Genomic DNA, 17,021 nt, shown 5'->3' on the forward strand with positions numbered 1-17,021 from the left:
AGGCCATGAATTTGGACAATATGCCCGCCCTTTGAGAAGTTTTTGGGAGCAGTTTCTTTTCTTATAACTTGATGGAGAGTTGTTGAAACACACACACATCAAATCAATTTTTGCTATGGTGCTTCTCATTGAGAAATTAAGAAGAACTCATCGGATCCCAGCAAGGAAGAGTGGGAGGAGGTCTGCCTGATGGCTGCGTTAAGCATTCACCAGAGCAGAGGAATCGAACACATTGGTAGTCCATGGTCACAGTATGTCCATGGTCCTTAACAAGGCATCCATCAGTTAAACTGCCCTTAAATCTACACCGGTGCAATGTTAGAAATTCATTCCTGCAAAGCTCATAAAAGTGCAAGACAAGAACTAATAAACAAGACTGCAGGGAGAAAGTGAATGAGAGAAACTTCTCAGTGACTGCAGACTCATAGAAGTTTTATTTATGAACTCTTGAAAAAGAGCAAGAGGACGCACCGTCTCCCAAGAGAATGGCCCATGTCTGGGATCCAGGAAGAGCAGAATGAGCTCTTGGAAAGATCTATCTGGTTGGGTACACAGTGATTTAAAAGGCAACCAGCGCTCCAAATGCCTCCTCTAAGGTAATTGTATTCAGGGTCCCCCTCTCTCCCTCCGCCTCCCTGGGCCAAGATGCTGTGAGCGCAGCCTGCCATAAAATAAATATGAGGTGCACCATTCTGTGCAGGAGTCGATAAAAGCAGCATCAATCTATCTTCTTTCCTTTTTATCCAGATTTGTGGCCAATCGCTACCGGCACCAACATTCTGCTGGGAACAACAACGTCTATTGAAAATGTTCGCTTGAGAGAACATGGAGTCAAATAGAACTTGGCCCACAATAGGAAAACAAAGGACAGTGTCTAAGTGCTTGGTGCTATTTCCCCCATTGGCCGCTGGTCTATTAGGATGAATGGGGCTGTGCACTTGAGTCTGCTCCCACTGGCCTACCTTATTACTTCTTACTAATCAGGTGTGGCTCTGCCTGCTATGGCACCACCTACTGTTCCTCTCCCTACCTTCTGCCCTACCAGACCCAATGGTCACCACCAGCTGGCAATTGCTAGAATTTTCTGAGTTCATATGAGGGCAATTCTCATCTGCTAATGGGCTTTTTTATTAAAGCAGTCAAGCAAGGACTTCCCTAGTTACTTGTAAATCTGGAAGCTAAATAGGTTTCTCAAGCGACCACTGGTGGCTAAAGAAGCCCTTGCTTAAAAGAGCACCGATGACTGTCGAAGGCTGCTGGCTATTAGCTACTAGAGATGGAGGAGAATTCAAATCACATTTGCACTTTGCAAAACAATGCATGAACCAAAGCATAGCCTATATTTTGAAATGCAAGCATCTCTGAATTTTGCAGTGCCGTTCTCTAGCTAGGTAGTGTGCCTAAAAATGCAGATACAGTGGTACCTCAGGTTAAGTATTTCGTTCCGGAGGTCTGTTCTTAACCTGAAACTGTTCTTAACCTGAAGCACCACTTTAGCTAATGGGGCCTCCTGCTGCTGCCACCGCGCCGCCAGAGCACGATTTCTGCTCTCATCCTGAAGCAAAGTTCTTAACCCGAGGTAAAATTTCTGGGTTAGCAGAGTCTGTAACCTGAAGCGTATGTAACCTGAAGCATATGTAACCTGAGGTACCACTGTACTAGGATAAAGAGTGCATAAATGTAATGAAAACAACATACAAAAATGCATTATGTCAGGGAAGATTGCTTTGCAAAATGTATATCTTAGGCAAACTTGCATGCAAAAAATGTGTTTCTTGGGAGACATCCATAGTGAAATGCTGATGAATTTTCAAAAGCACTCATAAATGGAAATGTGGAGAACTAAACTAAGATTGGAAATTGGATTGATTTCTGTTCCCGATGTAGGACAAATCAGCAAACATGGCCATTACTGCTCCAGATGCCATCAGAATTCTTTGACCTCCCTGCAGACAAGGAAGTTTGTGGGTGTTCATACCCAAACCCACCACTCACAACACCTTTGGGAATGGCTTGCAAAACTAGATGCCACCGTTTGGTGTTCAGGACTTGAAGATCTGCAGCACTTCCACTTCTGCTCTGATAAAAGGCTGCTCTGTCTGTGAGCAGAACCACTTTCATGGGCTGCATCAAAGCTGCAGAGACAGGAATTGTTGGTGGCCGTGAAAGGTCAAGTGCAATGACATTTGAAACCTTGCCTTTGATTGTGTGGCTGCCCTTGCATGGCACCTTGACATTTCCCCTTTCTCTTGCTATCCTCTGAGACAGCTGATATGTATGTCCAGAATCTCCACCACAATGCTTCTTGGCGTGAGAAGGCAGCCACCAGCACAATCCTTGGAGGTTGCAGCTCAACTGTTGGTGGGGACAGAGTACCACCAACACACAGCTCCAGTGCTTAAAATCTTTCCCTGGCTGCCCATACGCTACAGGCCAAGGTGCTTAAATTAATTTGCAAGGCCCTTGAGAACTTGGGTCCAGGATACCTTAAGGACTACCTGAGTCCTCATATCCCTTCCCAGTCGCTGAAGTCTCTGAGGGAATTCACTGCTCGTGGTCCAACCAGGAGTCGTGCATTCAGTATTCAATGCTGCTTAAATTAATTTGCAATGCCCTTGACAACTTGGGTCCAGGATACCTTAAGGACTACCTGAGTCCTCATATCCCTTCCCAGTCGCTGAAGTCTCTGAGGGAATTCACTGCTCGTGGTCCAACCAGGAGTCATGCATTCAGTATTCAATGCTGCTTAAATTAATTTGCAAGGCCCTTGAGAACTTGGGTCCAGGATACCTTAAGGACTACCTGAGTCCTCATATCCCTTCCCAGTCGCTGAAGTCTCTGAGGGAATTCACTGCTCGTGGTCCAACCAGGAGTCATGCATTCAGTATTGCCAGCTCAATGCGGTGGAACTCCTTCCTGGCTAGGGATGGGCAAATCTGCCAACTGGGGTTTCTTTCCATCTCTCAGTCTTCAGCTCTCTACTTTTCTACATTGATTTTCGATTCAAACCCCCCCCCCCAAAAAAAGTCCTCAAGAAAATTCATCACCACTTTAGTGTGAATTTCATTTTTCGTATGCAGCGTTGCATAATATACTTTTTTGTGTGCATAGCAGCTTATTCTAATGACCTGCATTATTGCATGCATGTATTTTCACTAACGTATGCATGTTCAGTGCACACTTTGCCCAAGCATATACATTTTTGTACACTGCTTGGCTGGAGAAGTGCACTGCAAAATTGGGAGAAGTGTGAATTTCTTTTTTTTTTTTTAATAATATTTATTAAAGTTTTAAAGGTTACAAAAAGAAAAAGAAAACACACCAAGTTAAACACAAACTTGTAACAAACAGAAAAATAGAAAAATAGAAACAGTTAAAAAAAAGAACCAAAAAACAACAACAACACCACAACAAACCTTCCCATAACTTATATTTCATTTGCTTGTTTCCTTGACCTCCTCACACCTCCCTTTTTTGTATTCTAGTTCGGTTAGCTATTTCAACAAATCCTTTCCATCCTTCCCAATTTTTATCCTATAATTTATCTTAATAAAATGTAACTTTACCTTTCCTCCTTTCATCCATTAACAGTCTATTTTTACTTAGTCCTTTATAATATTTCTGCTAAAGCCACATAACTTCATTCCAGCCTCCTTCTAACATTCCTTAATTTTACAATGTTTCTGTAAATAAACTTTAAATTTCTTCCAGGGAGAAGTGTGAATTTCAAGAGATGGCTATGTTTTGGTTTGCTTCTTGTTTCAGAAATTGCAAAATGCCCTTTTCACTGTGAACAGAATCAGATTTGTTCTTCATCCCTACCTGTGCTCTTCTAGATGTTGCAGGACCCTCTACTCTCTTCAGCCCCAATAAGCAAAGCCAGGGATGGCCAGGAATGAAGGGAGCGAGAGTCCAGCCACATCTGCAGGGCCACAGGTCCCAATCCTTGACTTAAGCCACACTATTTGAAATTATGGAGATCCATCATCATTACCTACTATTGAAAGGGCTCCCCAAAGCTATATACCTCTAGCAGACCGGTTCCCTTGTTAATTTTATAGCTTGTATTCTCGGAAGTGATGAAGCTTATTGTTTTTGCCCTCCAATTCCCCCCCCTTCCCCCGCTGATAATACAATTTTATCATCTTTGACAAAGCTATGAAGTGTCCTCCTAAGCATGTCTGCAGTGGAGACAAATGGGCATCCTCTCGATGGATAGTTGTAAAAGCAAAGCAAATCTAACAGCTTGTTGGCCCCCTCGCAGGTCTTTGTGTGAGCTTCATAACAGAAATGAAACCAAGCAGGCGAAACAGTGTGGTGCTGATAAAAGACAAGGTTGCATGTTCGATCCCCATACGGGACAGAAGGTCAAGAGGGTTGTTATGCTATTTTTTAAATTCCAACACTACAATTCTAATTTGATTATTCTCATAGCTGTCAAGTATCCCTTATTTGGCGGGACAGTCCCTTATCCCAGCGCCATGTCCCGCTGCTGTCCCTTATTGATGAGGCTTCATTTGGCTGCTGGCTGGGCTTTCTGCCTTTGGCTCAGAGGGGCTCAGAAGTTGAACATACCTGTGCCCGGAAAATCCCCTATTTTGGCTGCTGATCCCTTATTTTCAAGGCTGCTGGTCCCTTATTTTCAAATCTGTAAGTTGACAGCTATGATTATTCTATATATATCATGGTGGTGTAAGATTACCTGCCCTGCGCTATAATTCGATAGAAGTCTCTAACGAAAATTTGCCTCTAGTTTCTAAGCTCAGATTAATTGCAGCATTGCACTCTGGTTCTGAACAGGAATACCTACGTCACAACTATGGCGACCTTTATGAAATTTGCAGCTGAAATAAACACAGCATAATAATTACCCTATGCTTATAATTAAATAAGGCTTAGCAGCACAGTCAATCAGAAGAGAACTTGTATTCAAATGGGTGAAGGGGCCTGCCAGGGCACACACTGTCCGAGAGCCCCCTCCAACCTGGAATTAGCCTGTCTTGAACAACCACTCAATCTCCCTTTGAATCCCACTTCCAGACGCTTGCTGAAAAACAATGCCTTTAGCTGTGGAAGGAACCTAGTATTTTCACAATGGCCAATAATGGAGGAAGAAATTAGAGTAACATAATTTGAATTTAGATGAGCTATGGCGCCCCTCAGCTCTGACCCCCACCCAGCCACCCTGAATTTATGAAGTGCCATCTCTGCCGCTCAAGTAATATACAGGAAACAAATTCATCCAATCCAATCAATAGGAGGAGACCAAACATTGTCTGCAAGGATGATAATTTGTCAATTTAAATGCATCAAATGGCTAGCTTCAGGGAAGGTTATCGAAAGATATTTCAGTTATGTATAACAGCTGAGTGCTTATTTGCTTATGAGGAAGGGGAAATCCAGGTGTGCTCAGATACTATTGGGTTTTTCCCCCCCAGAGGGGTAGTTGTGTTATGTCTCTGGCAACAAAACGAAGAGTCTTTGTTGGCCTCTTAAAAATGAATAGCGGTCGTCACCGCTTGGGCTTTTCTTGACTCTTCAAATGAACTCTTAGTATATTAAAGAAGAACATGGCAAGGTAGGGAGGAGTTGGATAGCAGTGAGAGGTGAGGATTACAGTCAGTGACCATTAAAGCCTAAGCATGTGTGAAATAGGCACCCTTTTACAGCAGTCCTGAGTAAAGTATTGCCAATCTGTTGCATAGGATGACTCTCCCCCCCCCCTTCCAGGCTCCCCTCCCTTGCAGAGAACCTCAGGGGACCAATGCTGTGTACCCCTCCAACACTCCCTCGCCTCCTTCCTAGTGCACTCACTTCAAGTTGCAGCCAATGTCTGTGGCAGTTCTGGCTGCATTGTCCTTGATAGTTTGCTTAGGGATGCGGTTGGCACTGTGGTCTAAACCACTGAGCATCTTGGGCTTGTCGATCAGAAGATTGGCAGTTCGATTCCAGTGATGGGGTGAGCTCCCATTGCTCTGTCCCAGCTCCTGCCAACCTAGCAGTTCAAAAGCATACCGGTGCAAGTAGATAATTAGGTAGCGGTGCGGTAAGAAGGTAAACGGTGATTCCATGCTCTCTGGTTTCCATCACAGTATCCCATTGCACCAGAAGTGGTTTAGTCCTGCTGGCCACATGACCCAAAAAGCTGTCTGTGGACAAATGCCGGCTCCCTTGGCCTGAAAATGAGATGAGCGCCATAGTCGCCTTTGATTGGACTTAACCATCCAGTCCTTTGCCTTTCCCTGAAAAGCTCCTCCTCGCCTCCCATTCTTCTCTCAGACAGCTGTCTTGATGGCAGTTAGGATTTAGAGGGGGGCACCCAAGGCCAGTGGCGTAGCGTGGGGGGTGCAGGGGGGGCCGGCCGCACTGGGCGCAACATCTGGGGGTTAGGGTTAGGGGGCGCAAATCCATGGGTTAGGGCACGCAAATTACTTGCCTTGCCCCGGGTACTGACAACCCACGCTACGCCACTGCCCAAGGCCACTCTCCACGTTTGGAAACTCCCACCCCCAAGGTGGGGATGACACCCCCACAAATCATTTCCCACAGAGGTTTGCCCCCCCTTTCCCAGAGCAACATAAACCGGGGAGCTGTCAGTTGTTGCCGAACGGCATGATAAACCTTCGGAAAATGCTAATGAAGTCCCCTGAGGAGAAGTGGGAAGATATGTCAGACACACTTGACTGCCTCTCAAGACAAGATATGCTGGGTGATTACTGTTTTCACAGGCGTTGCCAGAGCCTTTGATTTGCATTCTTTTACCTCAGAACCTCAACATGCTCACTTTTTGTTAGAACCCTCGTGTGTGGGAAGGGTTAAGAGAGAGAAAACTTCCACTCTTAGCCTCCTCCTGCACCCCAAGAATATCCACGCGGACCTCAATGTAGTGTTGTTCTGGGGAACTGTGAGAAATTGAAATGGTGGCTAGACCCAGCACTGCTCAGAGCCACTAAACCAGGATTATTATTTTTTTGTTAAAAGGAAGGGCCCAAGGCAAGCTAAGGATACTAGGACCCTGGCATTTCTGCTGCTGCTGGGGATGGAGGAAATGGGCAAATGGTTTCAGCCAAAGAAAAGGTGTGTTTTTCAAGGTACCTGCTGGCCCTAGCCCAGGAGAAGATCAAAACCAGCACTTCAAATTGGGCCCCCTCTCTCCCATAGTGGAGAGAGATAACTTTCACCCAAACGTGAACCAGGTAAAAGGTAAAGGTACCCCTGCCCATACGGGCCAGTCGTGACCGACTCAGGGGTTGCGCGCCCATCTCACTTAAGAGGCCGGGGACCAGCGCTGTCCGGAAACACTTCCGGGTCACGTGGCCAGCATGACGAAGCTGCTCTGGCGAGCCAGCACCAGCGCAGCACACGGAAACGCCGTTTATCTTCCCGCTATAAAGCGGTACCTATTTATCTACTTGCACTTAGGGGTGCTTTCGAACTGCTAGGTAGGCAGGAGCTGGGACCGAAAGGCGGGAGCTCACCCCGCCGCGGGGATTCGAACCGCCGACCATGCGATCGGCAAGCCCTAGGCGCTAAGGTTTTACCCACAGTGCCACCCGCTTCCCAACTTGAACCAGACTGTCCTTCAAATAGAGGATGCTTTCAAAGAGTAATGGAAGATATATACCTACCCTTGGCCCTAAGGAGACTTGCCTTGCAACCACTTTAATGCCTTTTTAGTTCCAGGCAAAGAACTTTATTTTAACAGGTTTTGGATTTCTGGTGAAAATTGTGTTTAAGGCTGTTGTTTTATTCTTCTACTGTTTCATAGTTTTAGATATCTTTTAATTATATTTGTGGTTTTCTTAAGCTGTTCCGGCAAGGTTTTAAATCACAGGACAGGATCTAAATAAGCATTGAGTCAACATGCACCAATGAAATTTCTTCAATGAACTGCCAGTAGGGGCATTTCAGCTTTTGCCTAGAGTCTCAAGGGTGCCAAACCTCGCCTGTGGGACTCTTGAAACTCTTCCCATCTTCTCTGTGCTTGTACGTTTGAATTTAGAACACATCAGACTCTCAAGAGAGTGACTGAACTTTCTACATATTGTTTATTTTCCCCTTCAATTTCAAATTAATTACTTTTGTGCTTTCATACAGACTGCTGTGAGGAGAGATGCACATTATTAGCATAATTAGAAGCAAACTGATATAATGTGGCTAGATGGAACCACAATCCGCATGGGGGAAATGGATATCCATTAGCAAAATGGCCATAGCGATGAACTCTGGGTGCTGTTTTATGAGGATTCATCCTGATTTGTTTGCAGGAAGGTTAGACAACGGCATCAAAGCAGCCATTATCCCACACTTACCAGTGGATTTTCCTGTCACTTTCCTTACTGCAAAAGGTTCAACTTTTTTGGGAGGCAGGTTTGACCTTTGGGGGAAGCTGGTGCAGAATTCGGCAGCTATGATGCTCACCAGGCAAGATGATTTGAGCTTATTACACCGACCCTGGTCCAGTTGCACTGGCTACCAGTTAAGTTTCTGGTCCCAATTCAAAGTGCCTTAAATAGTTTGGGACTGTGATACCCCAAGGACCATCTCTTCCCCATATGAACCTACCTAGACCCTTGGAACATCATCTGAGGTCTGGCAACATGAAAATGGACCTCGTCTGCAGTGGTTCCCCATTTGTGGAATGCTCTCCCCAAGGAGAATCACCTGGTACCTTCATTATACACCTTTAGGTGCCAGGCGAAAATGTTCCTCTTCAACTAAGCCTTTGGCTGATTAACATCCTATATTCTTTTAAATGTGTTTGTGGGAGAGAGAGAGAGGAAAAGGGGGGTTATTAGCTTGTTTTGTTTTCATTATGTATTTTGTGTTTTTATCTTCTATTTTTATGCTGTGAACTGCCCTTTGGAGTAAGGGCGGCATACAAATTTAACAAATAACAGTAATAGTTGTTGTTGTTATGCAATACCACCCAGTCAATTATTAATTGTACAACCTGAATTTGCCGTGGTATGCAATTGAATTCTACTTGCAGAATAGCAGCAATTTTGAAATTTTGAAACCAAGGTGATCTGGGATGCCTGGACAAGGATACTGTCAGAGGGCAAAGGAGATATCCAGGATGTGCTTCCTTCATCAGCACTTGAAGGTTGCTATAAGAGAATCCCAGTACAATACTGGATTCTTCCATGTGGAGATGGCAGTGCTGAAAATGTGACTCACATACTGTTCTTTGGTTCTTTGTAGAGTCGTACCTTGGAAGTCAAACGGAATCCGTTCTGGAAGTCCGTTCAACTTCCAAAACATTCAAAAACCAAAGTGTGGCTTCTGATTGGCTGCCGGAAGCTCCTGCAGCCAATCAGAAGCCGTGTAAGCCGTGTTGGACGTTTGGCTTCCAAAAATAGTTCACAAACTGGAACGCTCACTTCTGGATTTGTGGCATCTGAGAGCTAAGACGTTCGAGAACTAACCTGTTCGAAAACCAAGGTACAATTGTACAGAGATTCACATAAAGAGTTATTTACTGTTTCATCCAGGGTGTTTCAGCTAGCTGTTGCTGATTAATTGAATTTATACCCCACCCTTCCTCCCCAAGGAGACCAGGATGGCAAACAGATATGTAATTTAAAGACAAAGAAAGAAAGCAAAAACTTTCCAAAACAGTTAAAACATTCTAAAATCATTTACAGTGGAAAGCATTCCAAAAGCAGTGAAAGTTACAAACACTCCTTCATCCAACGATCTCGGGGTTGCCAGGAACAGCATTTTTCAGTCACCAAACATGCCTGGGAGAACTGGAATGTTTTCAAATTTCTCTGAAAGCAAGTGATGATAGAGACAGGCTAACCTTGTGAGAAAGGGCAGGAAATTGTGTGACTTTTCTCCTTACAGATCAAGACAAAAGTGTAAAATTCTCCGCAGCCACCATTAAAATAAGAGCAGCTACAATGGGCTGCACATTTTAATTTGCGTAATTTAAAAATTCCGACTGAGTTTGGTAATTTTATCTGCCTTGCAATGGCTGCCGTGTGATAATTTAGTTCATTAATTTTACCTCCTTAGTTGTTGATCCATTTCTGTAGTTTATATTCAAATTACAGAGGCTAGCGGCTGAGGCAAATAAACATCTGTGGATGATAGTGCATTATACACCCCACACTGATAATGTTTGGGATCACAAAAGATAAGGGTCATGCTTGATTTTATAAAGGCTTGTAATGAAAAATGCAGGAGGATGAATCATACGACAGTCTGCCGTCAAAAAAGTGTGTCAGATGCTACATTACCGGCTTAAATGAACTACAGTGGCACCTTGGTTCTCAAACTTAATCTGTTCCGGAAGTCCGTTCCAAAACCAAAGCGTTCCAAAACCAAGGCGCACTTTCCCATAAAAATGAATGCAAAACGAATTAATCCATTCCAGACTTTTAAAAACAACCCCTAAAACAGCAATTTAACGCACTTCCGGGTTGGCGCCATCGCCGAATGGTGGACTCCCTCCGAGCTCCACCGCGCCGGCGACGCGGGGACCCTCAAAAACCATGGGCACTGAAACCCATGGGCATGGTGACTCGGCGGGCACCGTTTGCCCCCCCGACCCGCGAAGGAGCCTTTTTAAAGGCTGCGGAGCGGGTGACGGGGGTGGTGGTGCTATGAGTCCTCCGCTTCCCCTGCCGAGCGAAGCCGCATGCCATTCGATGGAGAGCGCTGACTTCTTCTATTGAAAATTTGGACTTAAAAGAATAACCCGTGAGTAATTGGAACTCGGATTAAAAAGGGAATTTTTTATTTTTTTTTAAATTCGGAGCGAGCGGGGGAGGTGCAAAAAGGAAGTCAGCCTCCCCCCTGTTGTAGAGGAGTTAAAGCAAAGGATTTGACAACTAAGATCGAGCGCAACCTTATTTTGATAAAGTTATCAATTTTGCGATGGAAAATTATAAGACTGGGCTGGAGGAGAAAAGCGGAATGTGAATTAAAATGCAACCCCCCCCCCCCGGGAACCCCGGGAGCGATCCGTGAGAGCGCCGGGAGAGGAGAAATAGAGGTTTTGACAGCTGTCAAAGGAGCTGTCAAAGTGGAAGAACAAAAAGAGAACTTTGTTACGAGGACTTTGCCGGTTACATTTGTTACAAATTGGATATAAATTGTTTAAAACAAGGAATAACAAGTTACTTTGACTGTTGGGTGTGATCTGGAAGGAAACTGAGTTACTATAACCCCTCTAGAGGAGCTGTGGGACACTACAAGTATTGTTGCTATGGAATTGGAATAGGACTTTTTATCTCCTGGGAAACTGCAGAAGTGGAACATTATTTTGTCTACAGAGGTCTATACACTAAAGGAGACAATAGATTTATCTATTGAAGAATGGAAGGGACTTGACGTAATGTTTTGTTCCTGAATAACAAAGCCTCTGTAGAGGAATTAGAAGCTTTTGGAATTAGAACATTTTTGCAGAAAAACAGGGGAAAAAAAAAAAGGAGGAGAGAGATCAACAAGAACAACAAGAATAACATGAACTGGACAAAGGTGGAAGTGGGAACATTTGGGACATCCAGATTTGAAAGGTCTAAAGGAATAAAATTGGAGGTTTTACTCTTAAATACAAAGATCTGGATGGAAAAAATGGACCTTTTTGAGACAGACTCCTTCCAAGATTGGACATTCGAAATTAAAGATGACCAAAAGACGGCAAAGACTATTAAAAAGATGGCAAAGCGGACTGGTGAAGGACTATGGCTTAGATGTGGGAGCTCCAGGACGACAGTAGACATTGATGGACATTGGGAACGCAACCGGGAAAGGGGGGAGGGAAATTTGGAATCCAAAGGGTGTTAAATTACATTTTATTCTCTTTTTTATTTTATTTTTATTCTAATCTGTATTGCATATTAAAGAGGGGAACTCGTGGAAGGGAACAGGTCGATTTTAGGGGATGGGAAAATATTTTTAAATTGGGTCAATGATAATAAGTTTAAAACTTGGGGTAAGAATTTGTTGAATTTATTTGAAAGAATTGGAATACAAGAGGGGGAGGGGAGGGGAAGTCCTGGAAAGATGCCAATGAAAATAAGGTTTTAAATTTGGATGTTTTTCTTTTTTTGTCATATTTGAAAATCTTTAATAAATATTATTTAAAAAATAATAATAATAAAACAGCAATTTAACATGAATTTTACTCTCTAATGAGACCATTGATCCATAAAATGAAAGCAATGATCAATGTACTGTACTATAAAATAAATAAAACAGTATTGTAGTTTATGAAAATTAAAATTATTATCTTTTTCTTACTTGCTCTGATGATAGTCATTGTTTGGAGGGGGGACTTTTATCCATTTCTGCAGTCACACAATCAATCAAACAGCTGAACTGGGTTCCACACAGTCACAAAAACAAATTAACCGAAAAAGCTTCAAAAACGCAAAATAAATAGCAAAACCAAAAGCGCCAAATGCAGTGGCACCTTGGTTCTTGAACTTAATCCATTCTGGAAGTCCGTTTGACTTCCGAAATGTTTGAAAACCAAGGTGCGGCTTCTGATTGGTGCAGGCACCTCGGAAGCAATAGCTGACAGCCGCATCGGACGTTCAGCTTCCAAAGAACGTTTGAAAACCAGAACACTTACTTCCAGGTTTTCAGGGTTTGGGAACCAAGGCGTTTGAGAACCAAGGCATTTAAGAACCAAGGTACCACTGTATATTTTATGACAGGCCTGAACTGCGCTAACACTTTGTAAATCCATAATGTAGTAGAAATAGCCAAAGTTGCAAATGACCGTTGCTGAGGTTACCAGTGTGGTTGCAGTGCTGGCCAGAAGGAAATTTCTGCCTCGTCAGAGCTAATTAATGACTGAATAGAGGCATGTGCTGTGTTAGGAGATGGCAAATGATCAAGCACATATTTAGGAATTAGCCCATATTCAAAGCTCCTGCACCTCTCGGTCTTGTAAGGACTAGCATTTCCTTTCTAATGAGGGCAGGCAGTCTGTGCCAAGGGTTGATTCCCCTCTTCTGCTGGCAAAGACTGAATATCCATTGCGCAGTCACCCTGCAGAGTGAAGCTAAAGACGCCACATAGTTCTAGGGCATATGCAGAGTGCCAGCTGAACCAAACACCTCTGGAAGAGCCCTCTGTAAGCAGCAGGGACTTGAGCTGCAGAAACAGTGAGGAAGCTGAACTTTCATCCACAAAGCCAGCTCATTTAAGAGAATATGAGGCCACGGAAGGAGATGTTGGGCAACTTTAGCACCAGATTTAATCAATGTTGGGAGGATGTTAAGAAATAAAAGGGACAATAACGAGCAGCCGTCTTCGGTGCCAGCAATGATTGACCTTCGAATGATGAACACATGATGTTTGAGTACCATTAATTAGGAGCAGGCAGAGATGAGGAGGGAAGGGTACTTGCAATGGATGACATCGCAAAAAGCCTTTTTAGCGACACCCACGAGACCGGAGAGGTTGGCAAGGATTTGACGACTGCAAGCTGCCAGGTTCTGCATCTGAAGGGCAGAGCAAAAAACAGAACGAAAAGCTCTCCATACCCACAATCTTCCTCCGGGTTCATTTCTACCCTAAGAAATAGATTCCCAATTCAGAGCGTTGCTAATTTCAGGGAGAAACCAGGCCCGGCCACATTCCAGGCTCCATTGCGGTGTGTGCAAGTAGGGCATGCAGTCATGGTGCTTCTTGTCTGATAATGGACCATTTCCTCCCCCCCACAGTACTTCTCAGTACTGCACCCTCACAACATATCATCCTTCTAGGTGCATTGTTGTTGGGGTGGGGGTACATGACTGCCCCCATTGCCCTACTGGCTGACTACGGCAGAGGCTGTGTCCTGCCTCCCCTAGCCATTTTAATTTCTCGTTCCCCAAGTCAAGGCTTCACAGTGCTGGGCTGAGCAGAGAGGTTTTCTTCCCTGTTGCAGCACTGAGCTGGACAGAGTGGTCCCTCTCTGCCCAGCCCAGCACCGCAATAAGGATGGAAGTCAAGGAGATGCATATCAATGCACCTACCCAGTGGTGACTGGTGATCATTGGGACAGGGAGGGTGGAAAGCAGCATAAACAACAGCTGATGAAGTGTGTGGTGTCCATGCTCATTGTCGGTCTTTTTTTGGACACAGGCACCACTGGGATGTGGCCCCCAAAAGGGCTGTAATGGGGCACTATTGCCCTCAGGCCAAAAGAAGATGTTTAGTCACCCCATGGTCTATGGCTGTTGGCCATGAAAACCTTCTTTTTTGTTACCAATTAAATAGATTAGCTTCCCCACAAATGGCTTTGAATTAGCCAAGCTGACAAGCTGCATTGTGATTTGATTATCGTCTAGCAGTTAATTAAAATTTCAGGATGAAGTTGGTGAGGCTGTTTGCATGAGGCTGGTCTCGCTGAGGCTGCAAACTTGATAAGGAAACAGGCTCATGACTGGCGTAGGTGACATGTTGGGAGAGGTGTGTGTGTGTGTGTGTGTGTGTGTGTGTGTGTGACAATGAGACCCCAGAAGGGCCCACCTCAACTTAGCAGAGCCACCTCTAGAACTAGAAAAAGTTCAGAAAAGTGCAACCAAAATGACCAAGGTCATGCAACAAGACCTATATATATATATATTTTTTTTATTCCCCCTCCCTCCCCACTCCAGCCCTCTCCCCGAGTCAGGCCTTCCTTCTTCATATCTTTATCCATGTACACAGTCTGTTCATTCGAGCTTGTATGTTAGGGTTGGCTTCCCCTCTTTCTATCCAGTTCCTGTAAAATGCCCATTTATTTGTCATTCTTTGGCATTTATTTTCCCATCTATCCTCTGCCACTATCTGTGCGAATATTTCTGATTGTACGTATTCAAAAACATAATCATTCCATTTTTCCATATTCCATTTGGCCTTTTCTTTCCATCCCAAAGCAATAACTGCCATTCCAGCTAAAATCATAATCTTGTACAACTCTTGCTTATTACTTTTTACTTCGTTATTTCCCAGTATTCCCGAAAATAACAAATCCCTATTAATTTCTATGTTTATTTGAAATAATCCAGAAATTACCTTTATAATCTTTTGCCAATATTCCTTAACCAGATTACATTCCCACCACATGTGTGAATATAGTCCTTTTTCCTGCCCACAATGCCAGCATTTGGGACTAAACCCTTTCCCTATATACGCCATTTGTGCCGGAGTTCTATACCATTTTAATAAAAAAATTCTACTTAATTCTTTATACTTTTCTATTTTAATATTGTTTATATTCTTCATCAGTTCTGCAACAAGACCTATATGAGGAAAGGTTGCAGCAATTGGGGCATTTTAGTTTAGAAACAAGGGGAAGGGAGGGAGGCATGATAGAGGTGTATGGAGAAAGAAACTTTTCTCCCTTTAAACCCCTAGAACTCGGGGATGAAGCTGAATGTTGCAATATCCGAGGCAGGCAAAAGAAAGTCCCTTTTCACACAGTGCATAGTTAAACTATGGCATTTGCTCGCACAAGAAGTAGATAGAGTCACAGAGAATAAGGCTGTGTTCTGCCACCACTGTTGGAGGCAGGATGTCTCTGAATGCCCTGTTGCTGGAGACTGCAGGAGGGGAGTGTGGAGTTGTGCTCAGGTCACGACTGCAGGCTTTCCAGAGGTATCTGGTTGGCCACTGTGAGAAAAGGATGCTGGACCAGGTGGACCTTTAGTCGGATGCGAGTAGGCCCTTCTTACATTCTTAAATATGAACTAGGTTTGGAGGAAAAGATTAATCCTGTTCACTTTTAAAGACGAACCTGCCTGTCAGGGAACTGCCATCGGAGCCAAGAGTGGAGGTAAGACTCCCCAATGACGCCGGAGAGGGAACCAGCAAGGAGAGAGGGAGAGCTTCCTCTGGGGAAGGAAATCAGCGTGACGCCAGGAAGAAAGGGGAGGCTGAGAGGGCTTCGGAGGGAGGGCTCCAAGACTCTTCCACCAGCGGGGAGAGCACAGGACCTCCGCTGGCCACGCCCACTCTGCGCAGAAAGCTTCCGCGCAGGGAGGCTAGGCGGCGACTTGGTGTCAAAGAACTTTTATGTTGGAAGAAGTTCAGGAAATGCCCACTGACGGATTCTGCCAGTAATTGAGACAGCCATGGTGTAAGGGCTGTCCAGCCAGGGAAAAGTTTTAGCCAGACTACCCAGCTTGGAGCAGTGGCGACTTACGCACAAGCAACCCCAATTTCCATTACACTGCCTAACATGAATTATTGCTTTTTTTTAAAAAAAAAAAAGTCCTCATGAAAAGCCCATCAGCAGTTTAGTTCGAATTTCTCCTAATACACAAATTTTCCCTAACCCATGGTGCTTCTTCTATGTTATTTTCACCAATACATCCATTTCTATGCAGGCTTCTCTCTTGTACAGGCATTTGTATACGCATTGGCTGGAGAAATGCATTGCCAAATTTGGGAAAGCCGAATCTTGAAGGACAGCTGTTGTTTCGGTTTGCGTCTTGTTTCAGAAAGTGCAAATTAGGTTGGTTCACCTTTAAGTGCAAGCCGAATTGAATTTGTTCCCCACCCCTCTCAGTAATGCTAGATTTCCAAAGTGATTTATGAAACAGTTTTCTGAATGTAGTTCCTCTTTCTGTGCTGCTGCTGTTTATCTTCTGGAGTAGGATTTGTCCATAGGTTGCCTTCTTGGCTTCCAGCCAACCATTGAAATGATAAGACACCCTTTAATCCTTAAGCACAGAGGCAGATTTCGATTGCACTGTGTCTCCCTCATCGCCTCCAACTGAAGTCAAGCTTGACGAAGGCTTCTATCAAGGATGGACTGAGCACCCGGCATTTCTGCCCGTTGTGACTCACTGGGTGTATTGAGGCAAATTGGTTGTCCTCAAGTGAAACTGTAGTGTGTTCTGCATAACTTGTGGCACGCACCCTCCGGTCGTGCTGAATAACAAGCTTCCCCCCACCCACCCTCTGTGTTTTGGATTTATACGAAGCCATGCAGTGCGCTATAGTCTATCAGCCAGGAGTAGGAGCCAAGTCACATTAGAAAACCGCGATGCTAGCTAATCGGGGGGGGGGGGGGGAGGGGGAAATGACCT

The sequence above is a fragment of the Podarcis cretensis genome (assembly GCF_951804945.1).
Source record: "Podarcis cretensis genome assembly, chromosome: 14".
Lineage (NCBI taxonomy): Eukaryota > Metazoa > Chordata > Lepidosauria > Squamata > Lacertidae > Podarcis > Podarcis cretensis.